At 42.5% G+C, this 23,881-nt stretch overlaps 1 protein-coding gene across 3 annotated transcripts in view; it reads right to left on the bottom strand.

Annotated features, from left to right (window-relative positions):
• Positions 1-23,881, bottom strand: part of TAFA1 (TAFA chemokine like family member 1) — a 509,748-nt gene that overhangs the window by 245,828 nt on the left and 240,039 nt on the right. The window lies entirely within an intron of this gene.

The raw sequence follows: 23,881 nt of genomic DNA on the forward strand, positions 1-23,881 counted from the left end.
TGCAGGTCAACTTTTTTTCTCCTCTTTCCCTCCCTCAACAAACTACTTAAAAAATAGAATAAAATTCTGATAAAACTCAATATGCCAGATGAATATTAGTCTGATCCCCCATCAGAATGATAAAGGAGGTTTACTCTACAATTATATTACATATTTATAAAGAAAAACTTTGAAAGTGGTTTCTTTTACAATGATGGATGTCTGAACACTAACCATAAAAAATCATAAAAAAATTAAGCATCTTTGTTTAGCTGCTGCTAAGAACATATGCATGATGTACAGTATTTCAATTCAGAGGACACATTTCTACCTCTCAAGCAAACTTTGCACACAAATCAGTTGAAACTCCTCTGGGTGGTACATATTCTGCAACATTTTACCAAGTGTCAGGGCATTAATACATTTTTTAAAAAAATTTTTTAATGTTTATTTATTTTTTGAGAGAGAGAGACAGTGTGTGAGTAGGGGAGGGGCAGAGAGAGAGAGGGAGACACAGAATCCGAAGCAGGCTCCAGGCTCCGAGCTGTCAGCACAGAGCCCGATGCGGGGCTCGAACTCACCAGCTGTGAGATCATGACCTGAGCCGAAGTCAGACGCTCAACAGACTGAGCCACCCAGGCGCCCTGGCATTAATACTTTTATACCCGTTGTCTTAACTGGGCCATATGGCAATATCTGGAGTCACTGTGGGTTGTTACCACTGAAGGGGTGCTACCAGTTTCTAGTGGGCAGGGTGTAGCAATGCTGCTAAGCTGAACAGATTTGTTCAGTCCAAAATATTAACAGTTCTGAGACTGAGAAACGCTGATTTATATAATTTTTTTCCCCCTGTCTTGTTACTTAGGTTCTATCTACCCTTCCAGGTAATTTGATTGCTTTGATTTCTAGATTTTTAAACATTGGGGTATTAGACTACAAAATGGCTGATGATTGTCAACATTTAAATGATTTCTTTCTAGTTTTAGAATTTTAACCCTAGATTTATGGTCACTTTATCTGAGAGATTCCTTTGTGAAACAAATGTTTGCTGAGTGTCTGAAGAGTCCTAGGCACTGTCGCAGGCACTGAGAGTACAGAATAGAGGAAACATGGTCTCTGTGAAAGAGAAAAAGCCCCCACACCTCAGGAAGCAGGAAACCCAGACAGGTGACAGCACTGGCGAGCAGTAAGATTAATGAGTACACACTCAAGTCCAAATCCTAGTCAACCATTGCCTTCTATCTATTCATCAGACCCAAACCACAGTCCTGCTTCCTGGTCTTTGCACCTTCTAGCTCTTTCACTGGACGAATATCCTTTCTCCCCATCTCTCCTCTGCTGGGTCTTTTGCGCCATTCAGGTCTCCGTTCCAATGTCACCTCTTCCCAGAGATATTCCTGTTTATCCTAGCTACTATCTCCTCTAAGCTTTCTGTGTCTCATTGCCCCGTTCCATACTCCTGCTCTAAAATTCTAGTGTTTGTCTCTCCGACGGTGACTTTTTATGACTTTTGGAAAAACGGCCCACAGTACTTCAAGGCCTTGGATGACGTAACATCTGAAGACATGGGTGGTCTTACTTGAAGCCCTCCTGCCTTCCTTCTTTCTCCCTTCTAGCCACACTGGTCTTGCTGTGCTCCTTCATCAGAGCATGCTGCCTCCCACAGCAGTAAAAGGCACACCACAGGGAATAGAGTCAAATGATATTGTAATAGCATCTTGCGGTGACTGATGGTAGCTACACTTGTGGGGAGCATAGCATAGTGTGTGGAGATGGGCAATCACTATGTCGTATACCTGAAACTTACGTGACCTTCTGCATCAACTGTATTCGAATAAATAAATTGAAAAAAAGAAAAACATACCGTCTTTGAGCATTTGCCTAAAATTCTTCCCACCTCCCCCTGGCAGGTAACTATTCATTCTTGAGCAGTTATCTTTCTTTTCTTTTCTTTTCTTTTTAAAGTCTATTTACTTTCAGAAAGAGACACAGCATGAGCGGGGGAGGGGCAGAGAGAGGGGACACACAGAATCCAAAGCAGGCTCCAGGCTCCCAGCTGTCAGCATGGAGCCCGATGCGGGGCTTGAACTCATGAGCCGTGAGATCATGATCTGAGCCAAAGTTGGACGCTTAACCGACCGAGCCACCCAGGCGCCCCGAGCAGTTATCTTTAAATGTGACTTCTTCCACTATCCACCAAGGGCTGCCTTCCATGTTTCTCCCCACTTATTACATTTTAATTATTGGCTTCTTTTGGCTGCCTTCTCTTTTAGCCACAAGCCCTATCAAGGCAGAACCCCAGTTCTTAGGCTATGTGCTCAACAGATGCACACTGATTAACTTCCTCCATCCAGCATCATAAAACGGGTTTTGAAAAATTAAATCTAATAGAATATTTAACAACACTTACCTTGTCTGCTTTGCTCAAGGAATACTAACTTTAGGCACACACCTCCACAGTGTTTCCACAGATTACACGCGGACTAAATATTAATTCTGCAACATTAACAAAACTGTGAAAAAGGTGCTTTGCTAAGAGAATCACTTCTGGAGAATAGAACTCAATGAGAGAAAGAAAAAAAAAAAAGACAAAAAGAGAAAGCGAGCATGCACACATGGTCATAATCTCACTGAATTGAAGCAGGAGCCCATAACTGAACTTTCTAAGGCTAGTGACACACGCCCCATGGGGAAAAATGCAAACACTAAAAGCCTCTGCGCTCTTGTGAGGTCCTGATGATGTGATTTATGGGTAGTGTAACTATCCAGTCCCCCAACATCCTCCCAGTACAAAATATTGCCTCCCACAGCAATCCAGACCAATTCCTGGAGAAGCCAAAGCAGGCTGTGTCTTGTCCTTGAGGATATTAGTTGCAGAACGATTTTTGCAAAGCGCGCCGTGAAGCTCACATTGATCTGCCGGCAGCATTTGAATCTGCAAGCAGAAACGAACTTTGGCTTTTCTTGAATGTATTGGCATCCCGCACTCTTCATTTTTATCTGAACGCCAGAAAGAAAATGTTGGAGGAGGTGTGGAGAGTGTTCTCTTTCTAATTCTTTATTTAATAAAACTTCCATCACAGCTCTTTTTACTCGTTTGCACCTCTCCATGAAAACCATCATCCTAAACACCCCCGAGTGAAACTTAATTAATCTATAATCTGGATTTAGGAACTTTATAGTCTGCATTTGGAATTGGACATTTGTTTGTGTACCCGAGTTACCATTGTTTGAAGTCATTGCAACTGGAAAAGAGAGAAAATAACACCGTTTCGAGGCCAGTCAACCCGCGCAGTTCTCAAGAGGATCCACGCTAATTTCTTATTCTTTGGTGCATCAATATTCCCACACTGTTGCCTTGGGGAAGGTCTGGGAAGCTGGTCAAAGCAAATCACCGCATCTGACCTAAGCCAAACAGATTTGATAGAAGGGTTCATCTGGCTTAGAGATATTTATAAACTAGAATAAAATGGTGATCTAGGAGAGTCCTTAGAGATTGTATTCTGCATGCCCTTATTACAGTGAAACGGAGCTCCAGAGATTGAAAGCGATGCAAATAAGTGACATAGACACTCCTAAGGCTGCAAGTTTCTTCTTGTGGGTGACACTGTCACACATCCCGCCCCCTCCAGTGTAGCCCCTGTCTCCTTAGGGGATTTCTCTAACAGCTTTCTAAATGGTATCGGGTATCGTCTGTACCAAACTTTTGTTCCTTCCCTACAGTACCAAGAGTGGTGTTAAAGATAAGTCAACTTGTTTCTTGCAACCGTGTCTCAATGCACAAAAAAACAAAAACAAAAATGAAGCAAGCTCTTGTCAACACTACAAGATCACATATGATATGGCCCCTTCCTTTCTGCAATTACACAGTTTTTCCCTGACTAACCCTGCTTCAGCCCTACTTCCTCGGTTCTTCAAAGATATCCAGACTGCACTTCACTCAGGGCCTTTGCACTTCCTTTGCCCTCTGTTGGGAATGCTCTTCTCTTTCTCCTTTGCCTAGTTGAATTCTTTTTACTCTGTATCTCAACTTAGATCTCACTTCCTTTTACAAGCCTTGCTATAGGAAAATAAGGCTGCCTTAATTAGTAATATTTCTGTTTCTCTTGGTCTCTCTCTTTCCTTCATAGCATGTAGCAAAATTTGTTATTATTTTGCCATCACATAGTTTTACCCCCTTCCCCCAATTAAAATATAACCCCTGTCCTGAGCAAAGAGCAAAGGACAGAGCAGGCACTCAGTTCATCCTTGTAAGATAAAAGCATGAATGGGACTTGAATCCAAAGCTCTCACCTCCCAACCCAGTGCATATCCAACTGTGGGAAGCTGAAAGTATTAAAATAAAGGCTATTTTCATACGTTACCAGTTTCAGCCACTACCAACTCATTGTTTAGCTTGATGTCAAATTTAGCTCTGTTTCAAAAACATTCACCACGTTCTTACTGTACACAAAAACTAAAGCTACCACAAGTTTTTTACTGTGAATCTTCTGAGTTTTAAAGTCTGAAGGGGTCCTAAAGGTTGTATTTGGAATCTCTTGTTTCATAGATGAGGAAACTACAGCGAAAAGGGATGCATTCCCATAAGTGTCACAAAAAAACGGCTGCTTAGGTTTTTAGTTCAACACGTAGTCTGTTTTTTAATCCAGAATCCCCCCAAATAGAATGAAGGTACCATTTGCCCAACTTGCATGGAATTATTAGGGTCCATTTACTACACCAAATAGTCATATACTTACCGATCGCCAATTGTTTGTGTCCTTGTCGTATGCCAAGTCCTGTGTTTTATGTTTAATGGGCTTGATCTGACTAGACCCCCATGCTTTCTGTTACTTTATCATAGTCACTGAAGAGATGAGGAAACCGAGGTTTAGCAAGCAAAGCAGGTCCCCAAGCAGGAGAACAATCGGAGGCCATATTGGTGCCAAAGCAGAAGGTTTCAAGCCCCCCTCTTCCCTCCCTCTTTGAAGGGCACTCCAGTGGCACCTGGGAGCTGACACGGGTTTCCAGAGTCCTGTGCTTTATTACAAAAAAGCAGCTTTTCACCTGGTGAGAATAAGGCTCTTTTCACAGAAAGTGATTTTTATCCTTGGCAGAAAGCGAATGCAATACAAAGCCGTATTTCACTGTGCTCAGAGCTTGGATCTCCTCATACATCTCCATAAGTCAATAGGATTGGGGAAAGAGAATTTTCCCCTGGGCATCTACTTAGAGTTACAGAGTGCAAAGAGCTATATACTTGGAAATCATTTAGCCACATTTCCATCATTTGAGTAAAACCCTCTGGCTGGCATCACATCCCCAATTCTGAGGTGAATAAGCTTATTGTATACATTTATACACACACACACACACACACACACAAGTATAAGAGTAAAATCTACTATGGAAAGTGATAAAATACTGGTAAGTATAAACCTCCACCCCAACTTCTCAACTCTTAATCCTTTGGAAGCTGTCAAATATTTGCCAAAAACACCTTGTCTCTGACAGACATCAGGCACTCTTTCTTGTCAAGGCTTGGATTCTCTCTCACCCAAGTTTTTTTTTTTTAAGGAATATATCACTTTTATTCCCTTTTAGATCTTAGAAATCAGTTCTTTTTCCTGCCCATAATCCATTCTTTCTTCTTGAAATAATACCCTGATTTTATTAGAGATATCGTCTTTATCACATTCTCAGGGATGTAGCGTGTGTGGCCCGGGTCTGGCCAATTAGAAGGAGACAGTTCCATCCCCCGGACTGTTATTGGTTCCTGGACAAATGTGTGACATAGCTAGGCCTACAAAACTCCATCTCAGGACTTCCATGGGTCTGTGCTTGGAAAGCAGGTGTTCTTTGTTTCATTGGAGTTTTATGCCATGGTGGGAAATATAGCTGGAATGGATCGTGGCCCTACTTCTACCAGCAGAGAGATCTTTCCTGAGATGGAAACCAAACCAGAAGAAAGAAACACCAAGAGATGGGGAGGAAGAGACAGCAAGAGAGGTGGGCTGTGGAACAGGACACTGATCCCCTGAATCGTGCCATGTCCCAAACCAGCCGTATCCTGTGAATTGCAGTTATTCAACCCAACAAATTCCACAACCACCACCCCCTGCCTTTTTTTTTTTTTTTTGGTTTAAGCAGTTTTACTTGGGTTTGTATTATTTTCAACAAAGACTCTTGATTCATATAGATCAAAAATCAATGCTTTTAAGAAGTCTTCAATAAAAACAATAAATTCTGTTCTTTTCTCATCATTCTGAGCTCATTTTCTAAATGGCTCATATAAGCTAAATGGCTCCCATGTGCTTCCCTAATGAATTTTGATTGAGGGTTGACTTTCCTCCACTGTTTAATCTATGATATGTCCCACAGCTGCTGGTGGGTTAGTCTACCACACCTCCCAGGAAATAGTTACTTTTGACCTTTCCACTAGAACCTTCACCCAGAGGATCAACACCAATGTTAGAAGCTCCATGCCAAGTAGAAGCCTACTTGTGGTTGAATCATTTGGCAGTTCCAGATTGCATTTTCATACTTGGCCCACAGATAGCCCTGACCTCTTGAAAAACCCTTGGTACCAACAGGAGTCAAGTTCCAAATGATTGTACTGATGGGGAAATCAGTGCTGCATGAAAACACTAAGACACTTGTATATACACTGAGTATTGTCTAACTTTCCACATACAGTAACACTAAATACTTCCTAATTCCAAGTACAGACAATGTTAGAAATGTTGGAATGGTCTCTCCTCTTCTTCCTAAATACAAACACACCAAATGTGGGGTGCCTGGGTGGCTCAGTTGGTTAAGCCTCCGACATTGGCTCAGGTCATGATCTCACGGTTCATGGGTTCGAGCCCCATGTCAGGCTCTGTGCTGACAGCTCAGACCCTGGTGTTTGCTTTGGATTCTGTCTCTCTCTCTGCCCCTCCCCCGCTTGCTCGCTTCCTTGCTCTCTCTTTCTCTCTCCAAAATAAATAAACATTAAAAACCCACACCAGGGGCGCCTGGGTGGCGCAGTCGGTTAAGCGTCCGACTTCAGCCAGGTCACGATCTCACGATCCGTGAGTTCGAGCCCCGCGTCAGGCTCTGGGCTGACGGCTCGGAGCCTGGAGCCTGTTTCCGATTCTGTGTCTCCCTCTCTTTCTGCCCCTCCCCCGTTCATGCTCTGTCTCTCTCTGTCCCAAAAATAAATTAAAAATGTTGAAAAAAAAAATTAAAAAAAAAAAAAACCCACACCAAATGTGACAAGAATCACCTCAAAATATTAACCACTTACATCTGAACTCCTGTGTTCTGATGCTTGCTAACCCTCCACTGAGGCCATCCACAAACCCATCTAGGCACCTACTACTTTCAAACTTCCTATAACCAGGGGTTTAGAGAGGTTACCTTAGAAAGCAATAGAGAATAGACTGAAATCCACTTCTGCTGGAATCTAGAAGTCTTGGAGCCACTTCACTTCTGTACCACAACAGAGGGGAAGAATACATTTGGATGTGGTTCCTGGAAACCTTTTAGCACTGGGGAAGGGCATCAGACTTCCCAGAGTTGAGATGGGAACTATTTCACCAAACGAAGATCTGAGTGAACAGGTTCTGGCACGGCCTTTGGTTTTGTTAAAAATCGGTGACCTCTAAAAGCACTAGAAACGAGTGGACCCCTGTCTTGAAGTTTCCCAATGCGTAATCCCAGAGTCTGCCTCACGGTCATCTCCAGGAACACTGATAAAAAGGAGAATCCCCAGCCTCAACCTCATCCTACACTTACAGAATCCAAATCTGTATTTCAGTAAGACCCCCAAGTGGTGCAAATGCACACCCAGATTTGCAATCAACTGGTCTGGGCCAAGCTATCAGTGTGTGGTCCTTAGAAGAGCCGTATAAGCATCAATAAGAACAAGGCTGGCAGATGTGGAAGAAAAAAAGAAAGGAAGGGGGAAGGGAAGGAGGGAGGGAGGAAGTGGAAGGTAAGGAAAGCAAGGGAGGAGGAAATATTCACATTCGCTGGAAACTTTCACATGCCTGGTGTAATGGGAGATTAGAATTAATGTTAGTTCAGTCAGGCAAGACAGCTTAGGGTAATGAGTTAGTGTCAGCCACTCTGAAAGTTTACATCTTTTTCAATTATCATGATTACTCAACTGACTGGTTTCTTTCTAACAGCAGGAAAGGGCAAGGAGCAAGCCAGAGAAGCAACAATAGCAGCCCCTACAGCATATGCATAAGGAAAGCAGAGTAGAAATGTCAACCAGGTAAGAGGGGGGTATTTTTAGGTTTCTGGAAGAAAACTGAAGGGCTTCATTGACCCTCTTCTCCCACCCATCAGGGTGTCTGGCCACTGGCCACTGTTCATTCTTTTCCTTTCTATCCCTTTCACCTTTCATTTCCTTCGCCCTATTTTCTCCCAGTGTGGGGGAACAATGATGATAATGGCCATCAAAGCGAGGTCAAGTAGCAGAGGAAGAAAATGCCTCAGGAGCTCTAATATTTAGCTGACAATTGAACTGCCCACCCCCCCACCCTCAACTTGTCAGCACCACAGTGCACTGAGTCACCGGGGCCAGGCAGTTTTGGTCTCTGGTTTGGATGTGCTAAACCTCCAAATGTCAAAGTTAAGGCAACACCTTAAAATATATCTCTTCTTGTTGAAACTGAAATGGCGTTTTCTCCCCTCTTATTTTCTTATATTCCTGACCCGGCTGTCCTTTTTTTAGAACATTGTCTTTCGGTGCCAAAACTTTAGGCATCTTCTCGAAATAAGAAGGACACGTAATGGCTGTCAAAGACTTCAGAACTTTATTTTTGGAGCTGGTGTCATAAAAGAGAGCAACAAAATGATGCTGAAAATATGTCTCACCTCTTACCTTTTCCACACAGTCAGAAAATTTCAACACAAAGAACAAGCCAAACGCACTGTCTGGACTGCCAGTGGCAAGGGACCACAGCCCTTCTAATGAGTTCATGACTGTGAAAAACTCCAGAACTGAGTCATCGTAGCCAGTTCGTATTCCTAGCAGCACCTCGTAGCCCTAATAACATCTGACAATTGTCTAGCAGAGATGTATCTCATGCCAGTAGTCTTCCTACTGCGGACGACTTACTGGAAGAAACAAGAAGGAGACAGGGAAATAGCCCTCAGAGGAAAAGAAAAGGCAGGATTGAAAAGTTACATACACAAAGAGTAACATAAGGGTTTGGATCTCCCCACCCCCACCCCTTAAACATTAGAAAGGAAATCCTTCAAGCAACCTGTGCAGTGGAGAACAAAATTTCCAGGAGTTACCAGAGAAACCTTGCCGTAATCGAGAATCCTTTGTGAAGAGGAGTCCCCACAAATTTGCTACACAAATTCACTTACATGGAGGTGGTGACAGAAAGTTTTCCATTTAGAGCAGGGGGACAATTCTTGAGACCTCTAGGTACACAGGCTCTAGAGTCCCACGGTTGAGCTTCAAGTTTTGCCTTCAGACTCGATTTTTTGGTAAAGCTGGAATGAGTAACTTCAGCTTTTGGAGCTCAGATTCCTCATATGAAATGACAATAGTTTACCCACCTTAACACTGACGCAGGATCATTTTGTTTGAATAAAATAATACATGCAAACTGCTTAGTAAAAAGTATGGGTGTAGAAGTCTTAGTCTATGTGTCCCAGTGTCCCAGCTTACACCAGGGGGTGGGAACACATGGTTACCCGGAGGAAAAATTCAGCTCTTTGTGAATGTACCCCTGGGAAGGAGGCTCATTCGCATGCAGGAAGACTATCCCTGGGAAATCTGTTTTTACTGGCACCCAATGCTCCCTGCATCTTCGGGAATATTCACAGGAGAAACTGAGGTGTATTCATCCACAGAAGCCTCCTTTGCTTGACTAAACCCAAGAGTGGATGTGCCCCACTAAAAACCAGTCAGGTGGGACACATGGCTTCAGATTATGGCAATAAGCCAATTAAAACCACACGCTAACGCCTGGGAGCTGGGCAGCATCCCCTAGGGAAGATGGTTGCAGAAGCCAGATAAGCTGGTGGACAAAGGTGGCCCGATTCTCTGGCCTTCCTTTCCTATTCTCTGCACATCCCCAAGCATCTAGAAACCACATTTCCTGCTCTAGGTCTCCTGGAATGATCCGTGCTCCCAATCCCTAACCAAGAACAGACAGCCCTGTGTTCTAGAAATGCAGCATTTCAAACCTGGAACACGTGTGGTAAAGGAGAATAGCAATCCCGAGCATGCCACAGAGGTATAAAGATTCAACACACTTCTGTTTGTGAAAGCTCTTTGTAAACCTTAGAAAATGAGCCAAATGTCAGTATCACTAGCAGTGGAAGTGAAGGAGGCAGAGATTTACTTAGGGTCAGTCTATCCGGACCTCCTCCTCGAGGAAAGGACATGAATTATGTTCCTTATAAAACCTTTCGGGGCGCCTGGGTGGCGCAGTCGGTTAAGCGTCCGACTTCGGCTCAGGTCACGATCTCGCGGTCCGTGAGTTCCAGCCCCGCATCAGGCTCTGGGCTGATGGCTCGGAGCCTGGAGCCTGTTTCCGATTCTGTGTCTCCCTCTCTCTCTGTCCCTCCCCCGTTCATGCTCTGTCTCTCTCTGTCCCAAAAATAAATAAATAAACATTGAAAAAAAAAAAATTAAAAAAAAAAAAAACAAAAAACCTTTCACTCCACAACACACATCCTAGAGATCTCTCCAATTAAAGAGGTTTTCTATCTCCCTCTCATTCCATTAAGCCCCAAATCAAACTTCACTCTTCACCAATGGCAGGGACACCCTTACTCCAATGGTGTCAAAATTTAAACGACCATCCTGGCTGTAGCTGAAATCGCGCCCCATGAAAACGACGACGTTCCACTTCTGTCTCAATTCAGCCCCAGCGGTGACCACTTTACTTTAATGTTGTCCTTATCACGGGTGCTTTCTTTTCCCTACAAAGGAAATGTTTTATGCCCTTAAGTATAGCAGCTTGGATGGGGCGCCTGGGTGGCGCAGTCGGTTGAGCGTCCGACTTCAGCCAGGTCACGATCTCGCGGTCCGTGAGTCCGAGCCCCGCATCGGGCTCTGGGCCGATGGCTCGGAGCCTGGAGCCTGTTTCCGATTCTGTGTCTCCCTCTCTCTCTGCCCCTCCCCCGTTCATGCTCTGTCTCTCTCTGTCCCAAAAATAAATAAAAAATGTTGGAAAAAAAAATAAATAAGTATAGCAGCTTGGCATGTGCAAGAGGAATAAGAACTTGCTGACTGCGTCTGGGAACTCTCATCTGACGGCGCCGGTCAATTTAGAAACTCAAGACGTTAGCATTCCACCGACTGTATAATTTTCTTCTTCTCAATATTCAGAGCTTTTCCTTGAAGGTAGAAACCCTTTAAAATGACATGTGAGAGGTGTGAAGTGTCCCGGAGAAATAGCTCAATGTTATTGGGCCTGGCACCTTAATGAGCCACGTCAGGGCCAGGTGGTCCAGACCCTTCTAAAGGGCTGGTTTAGCTTCTCTGTCACTCAGCAGCTCTTGTAGACCATTGGAGGGAAGGGACTTGGCTGTCTTGGGCCAGCTCTGGAACAAGCCTCACATAGACAGCTCCTTCCAGCTGGCTGCGAAGCAGTGTTTTTCATGTTCATGTGATCTTTCTAAGGACTGAAGATGAACTCAGTAAGTTCGGGCTTCACATCGCATCTGTGCCCCAGGAAAGTTCCTCTCCCTACAGGGACAGATCAGAACATCCTTCCGACATTTCAGAATTCATAGAAATTCCCACTGGGAACATCAAGTGTGATGTGGCCAAACCTTGCCAGGAGTCAATAGGCCGGTCTTGGTGGGATTCTGGGTGAGTGTGCTAAATCATCTTTAATTAACGAATGAGTTGCCCTTGATGGTGGGGAGTCATTTTCACATGAAAAGACCTCTCAAATTAGGTTGATGTTGGAGGCAGCAGGGCCAGGGCCCCTTTGGAATACACAGGGAGCATGCTGCGGTTAGATTTCCTAGCAAGAAATGATTAAGACAAAGAGAGTGAAATCAACACATGTTAATAACGGCTGAGGAAAATTAAATAGGAGATTGTGATCTAAGTGAACAGAGGCTCAGAAAGGGTTTTTGATGAGATTCTTTAAAAAAAAAAGCTTTCGAGTTAAACAGAACCATGATGAGGGGAAAATAAAAATTGGAAGGATGGAAACTATTCTCAATTGAACATGTTTCTTGCGTTGCCAGTTAAGCAGCCCCGGAATTTCTAACTTCAATATTATATAAAAATGCCCCCCATTTTTATGTACATTTTCATAACACGTGCTAATTTTATACAAGGGCCATATGTTATTATAGGAGCTCTTAATAATTATCGATAAAGTCTTACCATCTTTTGTCAGCTTTACTGAGGTATAACTGGCAAGTAAAATTATAAGATATTTAAAATGGACAACCAACATGATGGTCTGGTGTTTGTATATATTGTGAAGGGACTCCGCCCAGCAGGTTAACATAACTGTCACCTCACACATCAACCTTTACTTTTTTTCTGGGTTGAGACATCTAAGCGCTACTCTTTTAAGCAAATTTCAACTGGACGTGCAGTGTTATCAACTGTGTATCGTCGCTACATTATACGTTACATCCTCACAACTTACTGGTAATCTGCAGATTCTTATTAAGTGAGTGTGGGGTGGGGTCTGGGATTCTGAGTTTCTACAAAGCTCCCAGGTGCTGCTCGTGTCTGGACTGTGTTTTACAAGGAAAACATGCTAGGATACCTTTGATGATATCCAAAGCAAAACATGGCCTGACATCGGAGGAGAAGGCTTCCAATGTTAGGCATCAATTTACAAAGTTATTACAAGACTCTGAAATCACACCATCCGCAGCTGGTATTTTTTGTTCTGTGGAATAGCATTATCAGAAATTTTGATTTGCAAATATTCACTGAATGCTAGATTCACCATGGCAACCACTCAGTTAAACAAAATGACTAAGTCACATCAGTTTCTTATTATTCTGAAGCAAAATATTTTAAAGGAAATACTCTGTAACAGAAAGCCAATTTTAAGTTTGTTTGTTTGTTTGTTTGTTTTTAAACAGAGACAATGTAACATACTCCTAAGAATCAAAACAGTCAACAACATGCCATACAGGAGCCCTGACCAATCAGAACCAACATGTTGCATCAACTTAAGTCATGGTATACTAGCTAGGCAACCAGGGTATATTAGCTAAACACAAGTCCTGATTTCTAACCCACTTTGGTTATTTTTTTTTAAATTTTAGAATTATTTTAGGTTAAATTTTTTTTTAACATGTATTTATTTTTGAGACAGAGAGACACAGAGCATGAACGGGGGAGGGTCAGAGAGAGTGAGACACAGAATCTGAAACAGGCTCCAGGCTCCGAGCTGTCAGCACAGAGCCCGACGCAGGGCTCGAACTCATGGACCGCGAGATCATGACCTGAGCCGAAGTCGGCCGCCCAACCGACTGAGCCACCCAGGTGCCCCAGGATTATTTTAGGTTAATAGAGAGTTGCAAAGCTACTACAGACAGCTTTTGCATATCCTTTATTCAGCTTGGCCTAGTATTAACATCCTATATAATCACAGTTCATTTGTTAGAACTAAAAAATTAACAACAGTACATTACTGTTGACCGAACCAGAACTGCCTTTGAATCTGAGTAGCCTTTTCCCTTTTGTCCCTTTCTTCCCCAGGATCACACATTTTATTTAGTATATGTATGTCCTTTGTCTCCTCTGATTTCTACCGTTTCTTTATCTTTCCTGGTTTTTCATGATCTTCAGAGTTGGGAAGAGGAATTTTGTAAAATGTCCCTAAAATTGAGTTTGTTTGATGTTTCCTCCTGATTAAGTTGGGATTCTGAGTTTGGGGGAAGGATATCAACCAGGTGGAGTGTCTTTCTTATCCCATCATGTTGGGGTGTATGATAAGAATGCTTTAGCATTGGTGATATTTACCTTGATCACTTGGTTAAGACAGTGCCTTCCAGGTTTAGCCACTGTAAACACAGTTATAGTTTTTTACCTTTTTTCCTACCATTTATACTCTATTCTTTGGAAGCAAGTCATTAAGTTCATCCCATACTGTAGGGGAAGGGTAGCCAACTTTTACAGGAAACTAAGCGTTCCTTCTATGCCCACTCTATGAAGATAGATCATTTCTTCTTCTGCAAAATGGCAATTCTAAAGGTAATTAACTCAAAAAGTTATTGTGATGAGGAAATAAAATCATGAGTGTTGTGCCCTTGGCTCAGGGCTTGGCACACAGTAGGTGTTCATTAGTCCACGCATTCACTGATTCAACAACTATTCATTAAGCACCAATCATGCCTGAGGCAATATCCTGGGTATCCAAATACAATGTTAAAAACCAACCAACCAACCAACCAAAAGACACAGTCCCTGTTCTTATAGAGTTAATTGTCTACTGGGGAAGACAGATGTTAAACAAACACAGAGAAAAATGTAACACTACTAACAGAAGTAAGTTATACAAAGGAAAAGATCAGTATGCTTTTCAGAAAAATAGATTAATGATGGGGAGACTAATTTAAATTCTAGGGTAGGGTGGCTGGGCTTCAAAGAAGTGCTCTCTAGGAAAGTTATATTTAGCTGAGATCTGACGGATGAGCAGGAACGAGAGGTAGGAAGTACAAATGGAAGGTGTCCCACATAGGAGAACAGCATGTGCACACGTACTGTGGCTAAAAATACTTCACGTATTCAAGGACCGAGGGAAGGACAGTGTGGTTAAAGGCACTGAGCGAGGCAGGACGGGACATGAAGCGAGAGAGGGAGGCAGGAGCTTGATGCGTTCTGTTTACCCCAAGTCCAAGAAGTGAGTATGCTCAGCATGGGAGTGACACGAGGTGGTAGACAATCCTCAGTCATCAGGTGGGCTGCAGTGTGAAAAACAGACCAGAGGAGGTACAAAGGCATTTGGGAGATATGGCTACTGTGGGTAGAGCAGAGATAGTGGCAGCGGAGAGAGGGAGGGAGAAGTGGATGGACCCACTCGATAAACACATCAACAAACATCAAAACTCCGACAACCCTCTTTTCCCCTATTACCCAGCTTGATTTACATTGTAATTCACCCTCCAGTTAAATTTGTTGTCCTCATATTCCAAAGTCTCCAAAAAGCATTCTTCACGTCAAGTTCATGCACATGAATTTATAAATAAGACTATATGCATGAAAACATTCAAAAACAATTACACAAATGCTTTCAATGCTATCTTTATTTTTTATGGTAGACACTCAAGACGTTTAACAGTGAGTGCTAAGTAACGGACAGAGACATTATTTTCTTAAGGACACAGTAACAGCTCATAAATAACACCGCAGGTGAAGCATCATATAAAGATGTGACTTTAACTACAACGTGAGGAGATAGGTACAATTATCATCCCCACTTTACAGATGTGATAACTAAAGTACAAAAATGTTAAGTACCCTAATCAGTGTCTTGATCTCACAGTTTATCTACATGCTCTGACACATCTCAGTGCTAAGGGAGTTTGGGTTTGACAGAATACTTGGCGTTTCCCTGTGGCTAAAGGAAGAATTAAAGAAGTATATTTTTAAAATGTGGCAACGCTTTAGCAACCATGCCCTAAAAACTCCTGAGACCGAGTGAGAATGAAAGACCAAGTGAGAATAAAAATTCTTGTATTCTACTCCACAACTGAAAAAGCTGTTATTATGCCCCAACTTAAAGGGAGCTGGAGGTAGCCATCTGGCCTGATATGAGAATCTAATATCCCACAAATGTTTTAATTCAATTTTCTGGCTTTGATAAATAGTACGTATTGCAGCAGTGAAAGCTACTGTTCTGAAAGAATGAATTAGTCCCAAATAGAATCACTGACGAGATGAGTTATTAGTAAATAGATTCATTAACCCCCTTTCTCTTAAATAAAAACATGTTTGTTAAGACAGAAACCTCCTCAGTTTTGACAGCTTTAACTGTCTGTCAGCCAGAGAAACTGGAGTGGCCTTTCAGTTTCTATCAGCCTGCCTCCAATCATCCCTGCTACACACATGTTAGACAAAAGAAAATCCCAAGAAGCTCTGGGTCCCTTAAACAAGTAAATTATCATTCCTCACAAAACAGGCAAATGAACAAGCAAAAAAAAAAAGTAAAGATCTCTACCATGGGATTTAGTTTTCCCTTGGTCTTTCCCTATGTTGCAGCCATTGATCGTGGTATCCTATGAATGGACATCAAGACAATAGGTACTTCACACTACCAGAAATAAAGTGGAATATAAAGTTTCCTTCCCAATAAATGTCACATTTAAGGAAAAAGACTGGTGACTGCTGATTGTACATCAAGACTTTTTAAAGGGTCCTCAATTTTGAATACTTCTTTGGTATACCAAAGGGTTGGTCAATGTTTTTCATTACCCAGATTTAATGATTACTTGCAATCGGCACCAAACCAATAAATGTAAATGGATTACATTATTCTAAATTAGACACAAACCAGATTTATACACGTAGATTTGTCAGTCAAAGCTAACAGAACAAAACCAATATTTAATAGAAGGTCATACGAAAACCACACCGTTTCTTTATTCCTTCTTTACTCAGTCACACTTCTCAGGTTGAATCATCCTACTTTAATCTAATAGTTTGGAGTTGCATATGACCTAAAGATGCATGAATATTCGTCATCTGTTTCACTAGCGCTTATTGGACTTATTGCTTCCTTTTTTGGCAAAATGGTCACTCTTTGGAGGAGTTATTATTTCCTATTGTAAAATCAAATACCTTTGAGTGACAAGTAATTCATTACAAGATTCATTTCCTCCCCACCTTTTCAGTGGGGCCAAGTGTCTGCCACTTCCAGGGCTAGCTTTAGCCAGAGGATCAAATTACCTTTTCTATTCCTTTCACGATGTAGGCTGGCATTGTGTGTGTGGTTTGCTGCCAGCAGAATTAATTTGGTTCTCTGTGATCAATCAAATGATCTCACTACTCCCTTCTGCCGGCATGGCAGATACCATGGTCCTTGGGAGAGTCTGACATGAACATTCTAGAAGGTCACTTTCAGAAAACGAGGACTTAATTGTGGTAGACCCCCTGTTAAAAGCCAGGATTATTTGTAATATTGCTACTTATCTTTAGCTTTCCTCCACAGAGGTAATAACTATCCATCACAAGATCTCTTTGGTTCCCATATGGATGGATTTCAGCAGTAGTATTTAGAAAATGGCCTTGGTAATTATAGCCCTACTCCCCACCATGATGGCATATGGAATAGTGTTTTATTTCAGAGACTTATGCAAATGATGGCACAAGTATCTTCCTTCCAGGTTTAAAAACTTTTTCTGAGATTTGACTGAATTTTACACAGCAATTCACTGACATTTATCAAAAAGTATACTTTGAATCTTCCACCTCTACTAACAATCATCTTCGATGGCTCAATCTTGATGTAACTGATTTCCACACTTTCTCAGTAATTATTTGCATTATCTCTATCACATAACCTAATATATCTTGAATTCTCATATTGTGTCTTTCATCCATCTTGAAGACGAAGGCCCAATATGAGCCACAGTCATTTCTGTATGTGTATATACGGTTTCGTATATAACTTCGAGAACTCCAAAGAAACAGACTCCCTAGTCATTTTTATACATTTTCCGATTAGGTTTAGAGCTTCCACTTGGAATTAGTGTCACACAGTCATGACCTTCCACCCATCTCAACCGCCATTCAAAGGGATGGAGAAACTATTTCAACTCCACAACTTTGCAATTTGTAACTGGCTACCTTTTCCAACCTTCCACTGACTGGAGAGAAACATGACCTTCTAACTTGGTATTGTTGGCCAAGAAAAGTATCTTGATAAAATTTTTCTCATGAGGTCTCAGAAAATAAATTTTATACTGCAGAGCATTGGTGCCAACTCTCTGCCAGCAGGTTGAAACATGACCCAATCATCACCTGCCATGCATCTCTATTAGGATTCTCCTATCTGGCTAGAAAGAGAAAAAACATCAACACAAGATAGCTAAAAAGCAATGCAGGGGTGCCGGGATGGCTCAGTTGGTTGAAATGTCTGACTTTGGCTCAAGATCTCATGGTTCGTGGGTTTGAGCCCCATGTCAGGCTTTGTGCTGACGCCACAGAGCCTGCTTCGAATTCCCTGTCTCCCTCTCTCTCTGCTCCTCCCCAACTCGCACTCTGTTCTCTCTCAAAAATAAATGAACGTTTGAAAAAATTTTTAAAAAGCAATGCCAACGAGTAGATGAATGTACAAGGGATAGCACACAAAATCAGAGCTGGAGGAATGGAAAGCAGTGAGAAATGAAGTCCAGCAAGGGTGGCCAGTGAAGGCTTCATAAAGGGGTAAGATTTAAGTGGACCTTAAGAGATGAATAGGAATCAGTGATCACAGTGGATCGATAGGCAATTTGGGAATGAGGATTAGGATAGGCACTTAGGATAGTGCCTGGCAGGGAGATGAGACTGTAAAAGACATGTTCACTTTGAAAACTATACCAATTTAACTGATGCAGAGCAGAAATTATAAACAGCAACCTTAAAAGTTACCTTTTATTGAGTGCTTTCTACATCCAGGCATTGTTCTAAATGTTTTTGCATGTATTAACTCATTTAATCATCACACCAGGGATATGAGATAGGTATCACTGTTACCTACATTTTGCAGAGCAGCCATAGAAATTTCAAGTAACCAGTCAACATCCTAAGTTGAGTAAGTGAGAAAGCTGGAATGTCAACCCAATATTTTGGCTCCATTAAGTCCTAAGAGCTAACATTCTTCATTGGTGCCAAAATCCGTGCCCATGCCTACAAGGACCAGACAGGTTATATATGATGTCTGTGGATGTCTGACTATAGACAGTGGTGCAGACTGTGGAAAACCGGAGAGCTCATGCCCCACAACAAATGGGCAGCCGCTGCTCAGCTTCAGCCTGTGGGAACATGGGTCGGGTGTTGTGACTTCCGATTTTTCTAGAAGAGAATCTAGTATCCTAATTTGTATGGAAAAAACATTTCGAAAAAAAGGTACGTATGGTCAAAATATCACCTGCAGATGAGAAATCTGAGATGTTGAGGATATGGGAGAGACGGGATTGAAAAGGTAGGCTGCTGTCAGATCACTGAGGGTCCGGAAATCACAAGAAGATAGAGCATACATAGCTGGAAGGCGATAAGATAGTGGGACTGAAGGAAAAGAAGGGCCACACCCTGTGAATTTTATAGGGGATAATTAACTGGATCTGTGACTGAAGGAGGGGATTAAGGGTAAGTGAAAGCAAGGAATACAATAAGAAATAAGCCAGCTGAGATTTTGAGTGAGGGGATGTCAACAGAAAAGGAAGTTAATTTCAAAGTTAAGTTTGTCAATAAAGTCAATAAAAGGGCACACATATGTGAAATTATCTACTGAGTAACTAAAAAGCTATGCTGTGATTATAAATGATTAACGCTTTGGAATTGCATAGACGCCTTACCCTGGCTGTAGGCTTCTCAAATGGGTCCTATCAGTGAGTTATTTATTATCCCTTTGTTTTCAGTTTCCTAGCAGGTAAAGCATTTCACTTCCTGGCTCCACCCACATAGGGCTTTCCATTATCCACAGAAAGAGATCCAGGGTCTTTATCTGGCCTCCAAGGCCCTGGCCCTCCTACCCCTCTCAGCACATTCCATTCACAGAGGCCATACTCTGTTCTTCACAAGCACTGTTTCTTCCACAGGACCTTTGCACAGGATGGTTTCTATGCCTGGAACAGTTTCCCCAGAGCTCACTCCCACCATTGCTTTACTTAGCTCTCTGCTCAGATTTCATTTTTTTTTTACTCCCTCTCTTCCACCACCGTCCCGTCTTTCATTTACTATCTCATGCCCCCACTAGAAGGCAAACCTTGCCTTTCCTTATCACTATATCCACAGTACCTAGGACAGTTCCTGGCGTAGAGTGGGCACTCAGCGAATGCTCACTTAAGGCTATGAATGGATAGAATGAAAACGACAAAGGAAGGGAACAGGAGAACTGCTAACAGAAGTATGCAGATCAAAGAGACGATATGTGTCAAGCACTTAGCACATAGCCGCAGCAAACATTAAAGAAAAAGCTGAAAAAGACAGGAGGTATTAAGACAGGGCAGAGAGCTGGAGGTGAGTCCTGGAGCTTGGTGTCTGAGACTGTGAACAGGATCGTGAGCAGCTAAATCTGTACCCACCGTCACGACCCAAACTCTTGAAGGTCTATCACCTGCACTGAGTGAGAAATGAATGGCCACATTTTGTTTTCTTTTGTTTTCTTGTTTAAAGATAATCTATAAAGTGCCACTTATCACTGCTTTGCTAATAAACTGGAGATTAGGGAATGGTGCGGTATTAAACCAAAAGCAGCGAGAGTCAAAAGAAAGCAAATGCCAAATATCTTATGTATTGTAGCTCTTTCAAAAATTACCATCTCATTACCATAATAAGGAAAAGAAGGTTCTTTTTCTGATTGTTGTGTAATTATGCCCTTTATGAATAGTAACTGACTTGAAAATAGATCCTTGTCTTGTAGGGTCAGGCTCCAGGGAAAAAGAAAATTGCTGGAAAAATGACCAAAGGACCACTTAAGTTTGCCCAACGTGGCTAGAAAATTCCTTCTCTTCTCTGAGTCCCTGTCGGAATCCCCACTCAAGCCATTTTCCTTTTGCCTTAGGGGTTGGCCACCTGAAAAAGAAATAATAGGTGGGGATTTTAAAGGGCACAAGATAATCTGTTGCTAAGTCTGCGAATGCTTTGGGAACAGAGCTAGTCTCTTGACCATGGGAAATATTATGGGTTATTCTGAGAGAGTCTGGATAGATAAGGTAGGGCCCCCCCCCCCCCCTCGGGATAAAATATGAGCCAGAGGCCAGGCTGAACTAGGAATTATGTAACTCTTGCTCTATTTTTCAGGTCCCTAATACTGAACATTGGTATATCATGCCTTCTCAGGATATTATAAGCAAAGAGGTCTGATTAATTCTGAGACCATTTTCAAACGATGCCAAAATGCCTGAACAATAATCAGAAAGTGTGTTTACTGTCTGTCCAGTATCAAGATAACAAACCTCTGCAAGGGGTATTATTATTATCCCCATGGGACAGACAAGCAAACTGAGAGTCACTTCTGTCCAGGGTTACATACACAGTTAGCAGGCAGAGGAGTGTGGATTAGAATCACCACATTGAACCATGAGGCAGGGATAGGACTATAGGTAATGACAGGGCATGCCTATTCACTGAACGACTTTTTCTCCGGAATGGATTTGTTGCGTGCCTTCACATTAATAATCTCGATATACATTTGGGAGATGAAAACCCTGAAAAAGTTATCGGTCAGAGAGCCATTTTTCATTGTTCGGTGTTCTTCAGGTATGTGCCTTTGGAGGACAAGTAATTGAAACACACACGTCACAGTCTAGGGGCCCACAGTGGAGCGGAGGCTGTGCTTCCGGCTCCGGAGAGTACTCAGAAAATACCAGCACGTCTCTGAGATGGGGCTTCATGATGGGGCAGTGCTGCACCTTCTGTAGCTTGGGCAGCCTTAGCTTTATTCTGCTCCCTTCTGTCTAGTGGTAAAGTGGATCTCAGGCACTGGGCGGGGGAGGTAGGCCATCTCATGTCCTCTTTTCAGTGTTTCTCTCCTTCCTGGGCTTGAGATGCTCAGTTTTCCATCCCATTCCATCCAAATTTAGCTTTGGCAGGGGGTGGTACAGGACACCATGTTGTTTATGTTTCTTGGGCAACCATTCTACTTTTTCTGGTAACAGAAGCTCTACTTCCTCTGGAGAAGCACCTTTATTTATTTTATTTATTTTTTTAATGTTTAGTTATTTTTGAAACGGAGAGAGAGAGACAGAGAGATACAGAGCATGAGCAGGGGGAAGGGCAGACTCTCAGAGAGGGAGACACAGAATCTGAAGCAGGCTCCAGGCTCTGAGCTGTCAGCCATGGCCCGACGTGGGACTCAAACTCACAAACTACAAACTCAAACTCACAAACGTGGGACCCAGATCATGACCTGAGCTCAAGTCGGATACTTTACCGACTGAGCCATCCAGGCACCTCTGGGAAACACCTTTATTGTATTCTTATGCCTCTTGATACAAGGGAGGAGCAATGTTGAAATCAAGCCCTGGTAATCGTGAACCTCTCAGGGATGTCCTGGGACACAAACCAGGTAACGAAGACTCCGTCTCAGAACTACTGCTGATACACCTGGAAGAGACATTTTCTCCCAAGTGGAATTTTTTTTTTTTTATTAAAAAAAATTTTTTTTTAACGTTTATTTATTTTTGAGACAGAGAGAGACAAAGCATGAACAGGGGAGGGTCAGAGAGAGGGAGATACAGAATCTGAAACAGGCTCCAGGCTCTGAGCTGTCAGCACAGAGCCCGACGCGGGGCTTGAACTCACGGACCGCGAGATCATGACCTGAGCCGAAGTCGGCTGCCCAACCAACTAGGCCACCCAGGCGCCCCCCAAGTGGAATTTTTGACCTGGTGGATGTGAAGCCTGGAACCCCTGAAATATCTTGACGGGAAGGTTCTGCCCAGTAGTGAAACTCAGGTAAGACAGGCAGGATCAGGGATTAGGGGAGACCAAGTTCTGAGGACGTCATTGAGTTCCTGGATTTGGTTTTATTTCTGGATTATTTTAGTCACTTGAACTACTACTTTTTTTTTGGTGCTTAAACCTATTTGAATTGGGTTTCTGAAAGCAGCTGGCTTGTGTGGGGATATTTTCAGTAGGCATGCTGACTTTAGTAAGGTGTTTACTTTGATGTCTGGTTTCAGCCATTGTACAAACTTTATTCTTTCCAAGTGATCTATCTCATCCTTAATCTTTTCTCAATAATTTAATTTTATTTCTAGAAATGTCAAGCCTAAAGGCAGATTGAAATCTTCTCTCCACTAATGATCTGCAACTACAGAGCTTTATCAAGTGTTTGCACTTAGTGGTCCTTATTAGGGTTGTGTATGACCCAAACTGGGATTTTCTTGGATTTATAAAACAAGTAGCCCCACACTCGGACTTCACAAATAAAGCTTTTTGTACTATTACCACTGCATAATGGTTATTAGAGATTATTACAATGAATATTTTTAGTGTTTCACAACGGAAAGTGTTCTAGTCAAAGCCCCCTCCCCAGCCAAGCTTGCAGACAAAACTCACAGGTGTCTGTACTTGGCCCTAACTCTTTGTTTTTCTAGGTCATGATGCTCCTCATTCTCAGAAAATAGACCACAATTACAAACATATTCTTCTCCAGCTGGACCACACCCCACATCCAGGACGGCCCCCTGGGAAACTGTCACCTCCTACTCTACCTGGCCAAGAGATGACCCCCTCCCTACACACTCTCCCCTATAGGCATAGCTGTAACCCTCTCACATCCTTCAAACCCCTTAAAAGTCCCATGCTAATAGAAATTCGGGGCCATCACTCTTGAGGTCCGGCCCCTCTCCTTCCTTGGAGAGTACGTAAACTCTATCCTGTTTGTTGATCCACTCCGTGCAATTCTTTGCCACCCGGGTCATTGGCCACCCTAACAACCATCATTTTAGCCATTGTTTTTGACAAGCATGCACTGAAAGCCAGTTATGTTTTCAAGGCTCACATTCATCGGATTCTCAAAGTCCAGGTCTTAAAAGGATCTTAAAATGAGACTTTTTTTTTTTGTAACAGTTTTTGCAACTAAGTATTCCAGATGTGGTCACCCTTAGTTCTTCCCTTTAGCCTATAGTACCTTGATATTCAAATGATCTACAGTTTTTCAAGGATACAAACCACAGCCTGAGAATTTAAGTCACCTTTCCAAAGTTACACTACATAATTCACAACGACAGAATTTCTACGCATCTCCACACAAATGGAGACAAAGAGTGA

Source organism: Neofelis nebulosa, chromosome 4, assembly GCF_028018385.1.
Source record: "Neofelis nebulosa isolate mNeoNeb1 chromosome 4, mNeoNeb1.pri, whole genome shotgun sequence".
Taxonomy (NCBI): domain Eukaryota; kingdom Metazoa; phylum Chordata; class Mammalia; order Carnivora; family Felidae; genus Neofelis; species Neofelis nebulosa.